The following is a 13,176-nucleotide window of genomic DNA, read 5'->3' as shown; positions in this document are numbered from 1 at the left end:
GGCAAGCTTTTTGTGCTGCCACACGTAATTGTGAGCAGCAAATTCCTGTGATCTGTTACTGCTGCATTTAACAGTAACAGTACTTTTAAATCAAATGACTTCTGAGTGGTTATCTTGATTAAAGCACTTGAATGAATAAATAATTCAGTGGACTTAATAGTAAGGAAAGAAATAGATCAAATGGAGCTGTAATTCTTGAGAAAATATATTTTCCTCAACTTTTAACTTTATGGATTTTTTAAAAAAATATTTAATCACAATGTTTTTTGGGTTTTTTTCATTTTTTGCAGTGTTTTTGTTTAGTGCACTAAAATATAGTTTGATCTGTTGCTATGGTATTTAATAGGCAATTCTGCTATTTAGCCTACAGTAACTTTCCATAATGTACAGACTAATGAAGATTTCCAAGCATTCATTTCTTCTGTGTTTTCTCTAGAAAATGAGTATGAAATTTAGAGCTTAAACTTTGCAGCTATTCGTGCTGGTTTAACATGGAGGAAGATGAAAATTAAGATGTTTAATGCTGAACCACCAGTATGTTTTAATTTTCACTCCTGAGAAGTTGTCTTGCAGTGTCTTGTACAACAGCAAAGAAGGGACAAAATCACAGACTGGGTAGGTTGGAAAGGGCCACAATGGGTCCATCTGGTCCAACCTCCTTGCTCATGCAGAGTCATCCCAGAGCACAGGATTGTGTCCAGACAGGTCTGGAATATCTCCAGTGAGGGGACTCCACAATCTATCTGGGCAACCTGTTCCAGTGCTCAGTCACCTGCAGAGTAAAGAACTTCAGAGTATTTCAGAGAAGGACAGTTCAAAGTGGGGATTAGATGGATCAGCTAAGGTCTGGTGATGGGCATGTTCAGCTAGTGAACAAAGGGAGGAAGCATCAGCTTTGAGTTCTCTCAATGAAGAATGTGGGGTACGTTGTTTCCTGCCTTGGGAGATAAACTCTGCAATTAAAAATACATGTTCAAGCAATCAAAGAAAGAGAGCAGCAGGTTCCTCCCCTCCCACCTCCCACAGAAATATATGATCTTATTTGACTGACTACTAAGGTAAGGGACGTATTCCTCATTCTCCACTGAAATGAACAACTTAGGGAATGTCTAACTTGTTCAGAGATGTGACAGAAAGGAAAAAAGAAAGGATTTGTCCAAAAATTGGAGCACTCCTCCCCCTTATAATTGTGCCTTTAGCTAGAGCAAAAACTATTTTGAAGTACTAGTGAATTTTGGAGTACAACACCAAATTTAAACAGAAAACAACAACTCAGCAACCTATTCCCTGTCCTCAAACTATACCATTTTTTAATTACTCTACTCTGTAGCAGACAATAAATAGCTGCTGAAGATAAACAACATTTTTTTATTGAATTTTGCCCTGACAAACAAATTGCTCCCTTGGAATCCAACCAGGTCCTGGGATGAAGATAACTCTTTACAAGAGAAAATTGTGCTTGCTACACAATAAAGGTGTGATGTAATAGACAATTAATACCTGGTCAGTCTAAATTGCTGACAAGAGCAGGGTGCAATCAAATAAAATGAAAGCACTAGAGGGTGAAACAAGTGAGAGGAGTTAACATTGAATTTTGTACATATAAGTCTTAACTCTAAATACAAATTATAGAGGAATTAAAATAGCTTGAAGTGTAGAAGAGTCAGATGACAAGACTGATTCCAACCTTTCTCCTGAAAAAATCCAGTGAGTGCTTTTAGCATAGGGCATTTATGGATTGGTGATGTGTGGGTGGGAGAGGAAAACAAGCCTGACTCATGGTAGCAAGAATGTAGATTATGTATGTGGATTTTGTGTGTTGCCATAAAAGAAGAAATCAAATGTCAGCTTGAATGAAAAGATCATGGTTTTAACTTCTGTTATCCCTCTTGTGATGCTATTTGTAAAAAAATTTGATGGCCGTGATAGAAAGCTGCCTCTGCAGTAGCTCCTCTCTGTTAATTCAGGGATCTGGCTGCTTGACTAAGATGTAGAAGACTTAGGTTTAATTCCTCTCTAGTCTGAGAGCATTATTTCAACTTTGTTGCTCAGGACAGTGCTGTAGGCACTGATCTAGATGTATGTTGAACTGGATTATTTTCTCATTAGCTGTGATTGACATTAGAGTCTTCATTTAGCCATTTCAGTATGAGCTGGTGGGGACAAACCTGTTGTCGCTAACCCAGGTGTAAGTTTCATCCTTTGACCTAATGGAGTGGTCCCCAAGGTGGAGCTGGAGGAGGGACATTCAGTCTGTTCTCCTGTGCACTGGGTAAATGCCCTAACAGTTCTGGGGATGGAGTGGGGTGAGAACACAGTCTTGCTAAAACCATGATGGCAGCACAACTGATTTTATCATCTGCTTATTATTATTATCTCTTTGCCATATCTGTGAAGATGCCCAAGAAGGGAAGCAAATATTTGTTCAACAGGGCACAAGAATGCTTTAATTCTCAGCTTTGATAATGACCATGAAATATCCATCTCGAGTGGATCCAAATTCATGTCCTTTTCTAGCTGATGCAACCACTGAGCTGGGAACTCCTTCTTGCACAAGGAGAGCTGTTCTGGCACATGTCCCTGCTTGGAGGGAGCCTGGGGCAGAAAGGTGTTCTTGTGCTGGGTGCTTGTAAATGATCTGAAGATGAGTGAAAATCGATGCAGCCTTGGCAAATTATGATTTGGGAGCTCATTATCTCTTTGTGAAACTCATTTTCCAGCCTACTGATTAGGCTTATAAAAGCACAGTTTTAATATGCCTCCCGCCCTGTTTTTAATTCCCTGGCTGACAGTAAAGAAAATTCTGACCAACTCTCAGGACAATTTATACTCTTCTTTTATCTTGATGGCATATTGATCCTGCTGCATGTTCCTTCTGCAAAATAATGAACATGCATCTTAAATGCAGTTCATAGGGGTTGTGTAGTAAGCTTTTTTCTTTCTAGGGGCAGTTTGCTGCTTTTGTGTTCTGAGAGCAGGTGCAACCTAGGAGGAATGGGTCAAGGCTCTTCTGTGGAAAAAACTTTCTGATCTCTGTCACTCAATTTTGCTCCTTTATTAGTTTCCTGACATTTAATGGTCTTATTGTTTTGAAGTTTTAATCTTGCATTTAATGATAGAAAATTGTCATAGTAACTACAACAGTGAATGTATTTGGCTGGGAAAAATCTTATCAAAAATGATCTTAGAAATCTGCCCATGAATTGACTAAACTTGGGAAACTCTGCATTTATTTCACTAACACTGTACTTGCTTTTTTTTTTTTTTTTCTTTTTTTCTTGAAAATAAGTAGCTTAAATCCCCCCTGCCTCCAAATATAAGAGACTTCCAAGAGAACCTTCTGGTGTAATGTAAACCAGGCTCTAAAGCTGAAAAACCCACTTACGCCAAAGGAGGCACACGGAACCATTTGGCTTGGGGACCTTCACTGGTGTACTAAAGTACATAAAACTCTCGTCCTACCTTACTTGGTGATTGCGTTCCTTCTTGGAGAAGCCCCGGGCTGTGGGTGCACACGTGGTCTGCAGCAGTGCTTGGTGAGGCAGCCCCTCTGCCCAGCTCACTTTGGGCTCTCACTGAGCTGCAGCAGAAGCTGGGACTCTCTGCATGTAATTTTTCCCCATTGTGAGCAGGGCCTGACTCTCTGAAAAGAAAATAAAGGTCTCAGGATTTGTCACTGGAATAATGACAATTTTAGGCATATTTCTTTGCAATGCAAGCTAAACTACCTGTATTTTTCCAACAAATGATTATTGCCTCATTCACCCTACACTCTGGAGGCGAACAGGCTCGCAATCATGTGAATGAGGTAATCTTTCAGCAACTTAACACTAAACTTGAGAACAGATGAAATAAGGAAACCACTTAGAGGAAAATGACCTCTCTGTGATAGCCCTTTCTCAGAAATAGAAGATTTGCTGTTCAGCACCAGCAAGTGTGTAGGGAACCAGCTGAATGGGAGAATCTGTCCACTCCTCTAAGTACTTAATGGGACACTTATTTCCCTTTTCTAAAGAAAGGCTGGTGACATCTGCATTTAGTTGAAGAAGCTAATGGCAGAAGGAGACAAGGAAAAAGGCTATGCTGTAAAGCAAGAGGACCAGGTGAATATTCCTTTCAGGTCAAAAACACCCTTTCTTCCCATCTGAGGGATGAGGGGGCCTCTGCAGAAGAAGAAAATGCTTTAACTACTGAAAAACAAAGAATAATCTAGGACAGGAATAAAGACTGTGGGTTTGGCTGGGAGGTGGAAATATGTTCATAAAGGAGGGTGCCTCAGTTGTTACATACAAGTGTGCAGTGTTCAGGATTCATCTAATGCTACCAAAGAGTGTGCATATTTGGAAATTGTAGCCTTAAAAACAAACTTGGGTCTTGTGTATGAAAAGCGTAACTCTCTATAACTGGAGATAAGATAGCAAATGGTAACGTGGTGATTTGTTTTTTTTAAATTTTAATTTTTTTTTTTTGATTTGGGACAAACCAAAAATTTTCTGTATAATCCAAAAGGAAGTTGAATTCCAGATTTATTTCCACACTGAGGTGTCAAGTCTGTAATTGTCAACACGAAAATTCTTTTTCAAAACAGCTGCAGGTGAGCTAAGGTAATCTACAGTGTTGATGTAGATCAGTTGTAGGTTCTGCCAGTAGGGGCTTAAAAATCTAAAACTAAAAAGCAGAGTTGTGAAATAAAAAGGAGTTTTCAATGTAGAAATGAGCTGGTTTAAATGCTGTTCTAAAGCATAGGGAGTATGTATTTATTACCACTGAGCAGGCAGGTTTGCGTAAATCCAGAGAAGCTGAAGGAGTCTTGTGTGTATTTTTTATTTCAATTCCCAATTTGTAACCACAGCCATTTCTAATTCACATTTACCTCTGCTAATACTGAAACATAGTGGTCTTTTAATGTATATTGTTGTATACTAGTAAAACTAACAGGGATTTGTCTTTCCCAGTTTTGTGGTCTGTACCCAAATGAAACTGATGCCAGGGTTATTCACAATCTGTTCGGGTCATGATTTTGCCTTTGGTAAAACTTTGCCTAAACTGGATTTGGGTTCTGTGATGTTTCAGTGCAGGTGTACTTTCATGATCATTTTTCTCACTTGTGCTCCCTGTTCTGCTAGTAGATTGCATTGGAGAGATTTAAATTACAATTGTTTTGGCAAGATAGAAAGTGAACTAGATGGTTTTGAGGTTGAATACTATTCAGTTAAAACTGGCGTGCACTTTCTCTAGATGCCAATAATGTAAACAGCCATGACAATTTTTAAGCCATATGTTTGTGTGAGTATATTTGATTACAACTAGGGAAGAATCTCTCATGCAGTATTGATTTTTTTTACATTTTTTTTCCTTGTGGTTACAGCACACATTGATTTGGTACAGTAAGAATTATATAAGTTGTTAATCCAGTTTAGCTGGGGTTTGAATTAGGTCTGATCTTTTAGAAAATAAACTTGGGTAGTAATGTGAATTGCTTATATCAAGGGGCTCAATGTGGACTTAATACTGAGAAATGCCTAGAAAAGCAAGTTTGTGTGTGTGTGGAGTTTAAGTGCAGATGAATACAGCTGTAAGAAACACAAAGCAACTGGAGGAGGAGTGGGGGCCTGTTTGGAGGATTAAAAAATTTCACTGTCAGAAGAACTTAACATGGATGATGATGTTGATGTCTTGGGAGAAAATCCATGAGAATACTCTCAAATAAAAGCCTATACACAGATATATGTCCCAAAAATATGCCAAAATTTGACAGGTTATTTTATCAGAAAGATTTGGTTGTTTCTGTTTTGACAGCTGAGGTTGTTCTTTTAACTATCCTTTTTTTTTTTTTTAGACATATTTTAAACATTTGATGTTGACAAAAAGCACATTTTTATAGAAAAATTACTTTTATAGTTGTGCATAAAAAAATCCTCTGTTTCTAAACAGTGGAGATGTGCTTTGGCTGAATTGTTCCATTAGAAGGTCATTTAAGCTGCAGAACTCATTTCATGGACGCTCCAGCAATCACTGTGCAGCTTCAGAGCCCATTTCCAAAAAACCCAGAATCCCTCTTCACAGAGCAAAGCATTTCACTTTTAAACTGAGAATGGGAATTTCATATGACTTATGACATTGAAGAATATTTTGTTTTGAAATAGCCTCTGTGCTTCACTGTAGCTGAGGTTTGTAGAATTTCATATTAACACTGAAATTCTGATGTGGTCTGTGTTTGGTAGAAGCAAGTTTAAGATAATTCCAGAGCTATCTATTAGAGGATAATAGTGATAAAACCTAGGAGTGTTTTTTATTGTGGTTAATAATAAAGGATTATCTCATCTATGTTATTTTTATTACAGTAATTGCAAATCTGGCAAAATATGTAGTTACATTGTGGGCAAAATAGCAGTGGAATTTGGCTTGCATGTGGGCTGGTTCAAATCTTTGGACATAATCTTTTATTTGAAATTTGTTCTTCTCCATTGAGTTTTTCTATTCTCTTGCAGTTTCTCTGTCTCTTCACATGTATTTAGATATGGGTAGCAAGGTGTGGGGGCTTTTATGTTCTGGAGAAGAGGGGAAAATAAATGTTTTTGCTTATGTGTTATACCCTTCTATATGAAAAGAAAAAGTTCCTTAGAAGCCAATTAGATAAAATTAGTAAGCAAACTGTGTCCAAATCTCCTTGAAAATTATGGTTTAGAAGAATCAGCTTGTCTGATTTCAAATAATATATAAAATATGAGTGAGATGGGCAGAGGGATTTGTGGACTGGAGAAAGATTTTTAATTTGGAAATGAGCAAAATGTCTCTTTATGAGGTAAATTTGGAAAGCTTATTGTGATCTATTCACAGAACTGCAGTCTTATATTTGTTCTGGCCAGAATAGCTGTTGGAAATCATGCTGAAAACTTTCAAAATCATTGAATATTATACCAGGTGAAAATAGTTTTCCTTATGAATACACTCTTAGATTGGAGAATCAAATATTTGGGGGCACATTCTCTCAAGGGTTAATGGTGAAATAGTCAGGTTTTTTGTTTTGGTTTGGTTTTTTTCCCTGTCAAAGGATTCAGGGATTTCCTTTTTTTAATGTAAAGAATACAGGAATAGCACATTATATAGCAGTGGAATTAATGAATTCTCCAAAGAGAAGCTAAAAAAGAAACTTGGATTTTTGAGGGCGTGTGGTACATCCTTTAGGTCACTTATAGGTACAGTGTTATAGCAGTGAAGGGCTTGTTTTTACTAAGAACAGGGATTTCTTGATTCATAGCTCTGTAAACAAGAATAGTTAATAAATCATGAAACATGCTGGGCTGTTTTTCACCCTGCCTATGGGGTTTTAATAGATTGAGGGGAAACCAGCTGCCCTTCCAGGTGGCAAAAGCTGGTTGGGGTTGGGAACATCCAGGTAATCACTGTTTCCCTGAGCAGGTAAAGGTGAGAGGTGCTTGTGAGCAGTGACTGCCGCAGGGAGCGTGCTGTGCTGCGCTGTGCCCTGCTGGGATGGAGGCAGTAGATGCAGCTTGGGGGCTGTGCTGCCCAGCCAGCTTTTAACCCACTTTGCTCACACACCTGGGCAGGTGGAAGTGTACTCACCTCTGCCAAGCTGCTCCCACAGCTTTTGGGGAGAGCTGTCTCCCAGGAGGAGCCTCAGCTCCTCCATGGACAGCTGCTGGTGAGCAGCTCCTTGAGTTAGGCTCTCATAATAAGGACCTGTCCTGCAGTCTTGTGCTTTGTCTCCTTAATTTGTTGAAAGACAGTCTGCAGCAAGGGAAAGGTGGGATGACACCTGTCAGGATTTCATTGTGTACATGCTCCTGCAGAGGGAGGAAACCCAGATGTTGCAGAAGCTGTGATTGCTGTCAGTGGAAGCAGAAATTGCGCTGTGATTTATGATGATTTGATGCTTCCAATAATCTCATCTGAAGACCAAAAGGCAAGAGATGGCTGTGTTATTGGACATGTCTTAAACGATAAAACAACATAAGTAGAGATTCTCATTTTTGGAAACCTACTCAAGGTTAGACTGTTCTTTAAATGCACTTGTTTGTGAAACTGATATTACACAGAGAAATTTTAGTTTGGATTTGTACGACACTTCAGCGTTAAGAGGAAAATCCGCTTTCCTCTGTCACTGCCCTGAGACTGGAGGATGATGAAGAGGAGGGGAGTCAGTGCATCATGTTGGTGCTGGTTCTGCCATGTCTGCTCTGTGGGGCCTGCCTGGGTTGCCATCAATGTATGCAATGTGCTCTGCAGCACTTGGATGTTTAAGAGGAGCTGGCCAAAGTGGAGGCACGGCAGAGGCAGGGCTTTTCTCTTCTAAAAACTGCCCCATATTCCAACAAATCCAAGCACCTCATAGCTGTCTCTATAACGCACTGTTTTCCCTGGCCAGAGGTGTAACAAAAGCTTCCAAGCATAGATGGTTACAATATAAACTGAAGGGAGGGGGCAGGAGGAGGAAGAAAGTCTAATGCCAGAAATGGGAGTTAAGCATCCCCTCCCCTTTCCCCCCTAAATCCCAGAAATAGAGGAGTAGACATTATGAAGCAGGCTTAGTTTCTAGCAGCTTGATCTTTGCCTTTGTGTGCACTTGGCTTTGTGTGCATTGATGTCCTGTTGGTAATTATCCTTCTGTTGTCACCTGTATTCATGATGACACCCCTATATCACATTTTCATCACAGCGTGAAATGTCGCTCTTTTTGCTTTTGTTTTGTTTAGTACTATGAGTTTAGCCCAGAGCTGAAAAAAACCACAAAAGACACTTCTCACAACACACAATGGTACATTGATAACCTTGCAGTTTAGTTACTGATCCTATCTCAATGCTTCCATCTCTCTCCTTCCTCCCACCCCTCTTTTTAAGCAGACAAGGTTTTCCCTCAACAAGCTGATGACAGAATAATTTCTCCAGGTTGATTGTTCGCCCCACATGGTCCTCTGGATTTCTTCATACAAGTGGAGAGAAGCAGATCAAAAGCCTGCAAGAAAAAAACAGGCAAAGGATTGAAAAAAGGCACCATAAAGAGCCTACTCAGGTTTCATTCTGATGATGAACAGGCTTGTAAAGTATTCTGAGACCTGTCAAATTTTCCCATCTGAAATCCAGACCTATTTTAAAAAGAATTTTCATAATGAGTGTCTCTTTTCCTCCATCCACAGGCTCAGAGTATTTTCTGAAAAAGTTCTGCAGGGCAGAGGAGTTGAACAGTTGATCACATGCAGGAGCACGGGATAGATGGAGTACAGCTGACTCAACAGCTACAGGGGATTTGGGTAAGTGCCCACGATGTCAGCCAACTAGGACTTATTAAATAGTGGTTAATATCACAGTATTCATTACTTTTAAAAGGAAATTTTTACTTTGTCACCCATCAGACAAATTAAACCTCACTAGGAAATCTCAGGGGTAGTTTGTTGGGGAAAAAGCATGCAGGGAATGGCTGATGCAAACATGAAGGCTTTAGCGTCCAACTGGGATTGACTTTTGCAAGTTAGCTTTTACCTAAGGGTACACAGACCAGACTTGTGCTATTAATGCTGGAGGAGGAAGGTTATAAGCCCTGTGCAATGTAGAGGCTATCAGTGTATGTCAAACCCCCTCATGTTGCTTTCAGGAGGGAAACAATCAATTGCTTGAAGAAGGCAATTTTCCCCAACTTGTGGTGTCAGTCAGCCTGTTCCCACAGTCATTGCATTGATGGAGGAAAATTTTGATAAGCAGGACTTCTTATCTGGCTCCACTGCAGCTGAATGACAAGAGTTTGTTGATTGGAAGTGACATTGTTTCCGGTCACAAAGCTGGCTGGACGTGGTAATTGCACCACCTTTGTTTATTTTAAAAGTAATCATAACAGCGATATATTCTTCAGCGAAGATCGCGGGGATTTGAAATCAAGTCTTGGGTTAAGCTGATGAACTGATACTGTCCAAATTGACATAGTTACTATAATTGCCTTGTGTACTGTGGGGGAAAGCCTTAAGAGCTGCAGGAGATAGGAATGCTGACCCTGCTTACATATTCTTGGTCAAAGAATGGTTTTACCAGTGCATGATGATTTGTTTTTTTTTCTACTAGATCTTCAGCAGTACACCTCAGGCTTGTTTTACAGGTTGGCTCAAAAATTACTTCAAATCTTGTTTTAAGTCCCAGATGGCTACAACACGGACTTGAAACATGATGAAAGAAATAGCCATAAGCGAATCTCTTTTATTTCACAGTAGAAGCAGTTTTTCTTTTTTAAATATAAATTTGGGAACAGAATCTCTTTGATTTCATAGTTTATGAAATCTGTGGTATTACATGCTTTCTTTGACCAAGATATTGGCAGCATTATTTACTGCTAATTTGTTTAACTTCCAAGGATTAGATAAGGTTGTACTCTACTGCAGCATTATTCCACATCCTTCGTGCTTAGTTGTTGTTTCTAGAAGCGAGGAAATTGAACTAATCCTGATGGCATAAACTCTTGGTGCTTTTTGTCAGGCAAGTCTTATTTTACTGGTAACTTTTCAAACTGCAAACAGATGGCTGCAGTATAATCTACTTGCTAGTGAGATCAAGCATTATTTTACTGAAGATTTATATTTATATCACTCTCTTTAAAATCATAAAAAGCGCAATTAAGTAGAATGATACTAGTTTAGATCTTTATCTGCCCATGTGATTGCAGGGCTCTGGGGTCAGGCAATAGGATTAAGTGCATCTCATCACTAGATCAGTGTGTTTGAATCCAGACCATGGTTGGAGGCTACTGAAGGCCAGTAGAATGTGATGACACTTCAGGGGCCTCTATCAGATGATTTGACAGTCTCTGTAAATTTGCTCTGTAAATTGGCTAGCTGGTGGAACCCCTATAATGATCAGTGGTCTGAGAAGGAATTAGACACTGAATGTGCATGTGTGGAGAATGTATTTAAGCTTAGGAACAGCCTCTTAGTTCCAGGTTTTAGGGGCAGTCTTTGTACACTACCTGTGCAGGGGACGTGTCACAGCTTTTATTTTTGTGTTTCAGTCCAAGGTGATCCTGGACTTGCTTTAGTCTCAGTGATTGTCAAATTGCAGTGTCTCCACTGAAAGTGAAGGAGAAACACAATGTAAGCCAGCTTCAATAGAGCTAAATGATCCCATTTTTTTCCTCACTATTGGATTAATTAGACAGTGTCTTAAACACTGTAGTTCTGTTCATTACAGATACTTCTCTATGTGCTTGCCAGCCTGTAAGTGAATGTGGCCCAGCTGGTGTTTATCTGATGGCTCTTGTTTTGTAATCAGCTTGTTTATAGTATTTTGTGGCTGAAGTAAGATAAAGAAAATCCAACATGATTTTTATTTTAGTTTTATGATGTGAGTCAGAACTGCAGTGACCTCAATAGGGAATCTATCAATGTTTTTGGTTGGTTTATGTTCCTGGTGTTTCAGTTGTATCCACTAAAGAGTTTAGCCACAAAATTAAAGAAAAGCAGAGCACAATAAGCCAAATTATGTGGATTTTAATGATTAAAAGGAGGACTTGACTTGTCAGGAACATCCAAACTTGAGCTAAAGTAATCTTTTCAGACTAGTCACTGCAATAGTCTCCAAATCTTATACTGAATTTCCTTTCTTTTTTTCTCAGGTATCTTGCTGATGTCAAAGTTTTTCTGATGTAGTAGACAATACTAAGCAGAGCTATGGTGAAAGTAATATGGAACAGTGTAGGGGGAAGATATCACCTATGAAGAATATTATTTCACTAATGGATGTAGTTGAAACGCTAGAATAAATTTGCTATTTAGCACAGAATAGCAGGAAAACAGACCTCAACACTTGCAAGTGAATAAATTTAAATAGACCTAGTAAGTCAAGATCTCTGGCTTGTTCAACAATAGTTGTTTAGATTTATTTATACTATTATAATTGTATTTTCCCAGTAGTCTGTCTTCTTGGAAGAAGGTATTATGCTGCTTTGTATAAATCTCCTGGAAATATTTCATAAAGGTGTAGTATTCACTTGATCACCATTCTCTTCTTACATTGTAAATATGCAGTTAACTCAGTTTCTTTTCAGACTAGATAAAAAAAAAAGTCAGTGCATCCAAGGATTGGTTGTAAAAATAAAGACATACACATATACTAAGATACAATATATAAAAGTTTATTAGGAATGTTTTGTAGTGTTAGAGGGTAGGTTTGTAATTTTTTTAAGAGCTTTTTGGCAGTGTGGTACACCAATTAAATTTCCCCAGTCATTAGGCAGGCAGAAAAACTGTCTCAGCTGGATTTTTGCCTATCTGAGGCTCTGAGATGAAGCTCCAGATGGACCTGTGCTGCTGTCTCTCTCTAAACACACCTGGTTTTATAGATTCCAGAGCTGTAAGGCTTCTATTATTTACCCAACATACACATTTATTTCTCACTACAGTCATAAGAGACACAAAAACCACTGAGCTGTGAATTCTGGAAGCAGATGTAGGTTTTCACCCTTTTGGTGTTCAGAAGGGTTTAGAATTATTTCATTTCAATTCATAAGCACGTTATGTATTGCTTCCACATAAATATTTTATGATCTTGAATATGAGTTGCCCATTGTAGCGTGCTGGTGAAAATCTGGGGTCTTTCAAATTAAAGTCTAATGATTTTGTTGTAACTTCTTTTTGTGGAAACTTAACATCTCTTTCTCAGACCCTTTGGCTTTTTTGTTCTGTGAAAGATTATTGTAAAAACATTTGAAAATAACACAAAATTATTTTAACTTACACTAGAATTTTTTAAAATTTTGGACCAAAGCAAAAGCTTTGTTTTTCAAAAGATGCAAAAATTTCTTCAGTCTCATTTTCATTGGATAGTATGGGCACCTACTTGACTCACAAAACATCTTGGCATTTGAGGCTTTAGCTATGATTTAGAATTGGTCAGGGGAAGCTCCCACTTTGTTCTGGTAGTATTTTGATAGATTAAGTAGGTGTTCCAAGCTTTTACCCAATATTTAATTACAAACCTAATATATTATGGAGCTAATTCAGGATTCTTTTTTATAAATCTCAAGAACTGAGGGCAAAAATATGACTAGGAAATACATACAGGTCATTCTGAGGCCAGATAATTGATGCTGAAGGCAAGTCCCTGCCTGACTAATGTGTGTTTTTAAATCATGGTCTTTCTCATTCAGTCCACAACTGCTCTGTTCTGAATAGCTAC

The 13,176-nt window shown here is 38.6% G+C and overlaps 1 protein-coding gene across 6 annotated transcripts in view; it reads left to right on the top strand.

The window, feature by feature from the left end:
• ZPLD1 (zona pellucida like domain containing 1) overlaps positions 1-13,176 on the top strand; it is an 80,724-nt gene that overhangs the window by 41,851 nt on the left and 25,697 nt on the right. For 3 of the 6 annotated variants that reach the window (XM_064703187.1, XM_064703180.1, XM_064703190.1), the window contains one exon: positions 9,159-9,272. The exons of 1 other annotated variant lie outside the window; for it this stretch is intronic. The gene's annotated coding sequence lies outside the window, so the exon portion shown is untranslated. Of the gene's footprint in view, positions 1-8,910; positions 9,035-9,158; positions 9,273-13,176 lie in introns of all 6 variants that reach the window. 2 more of the 6 variants (XM_064703194.1, XM_064703199.1) reach the window with 1 other exon arrangement.

The sequence above is a fragment of the Zonotrichia leucophrys genome, chromosome 1, assembly GCF_028769735.1.
Source record: "Zonotrichia leucophrys gambelii isolate GWCS_2022_RI chromosome 1, RI_Zleu_2.0, whole genome shotgun sequence".
NCBI lineage: Eukaryota > Metazoa > Chordata > Aves > Passeriformes > Passerellidae > Zonotrichia > Zonotrichia leucophrys.
The sequence above is the reverse complement of the archived record's forward strand: the minus strand, read 5'-3'. Positions and strand labels throughout refer to the sequence as shown.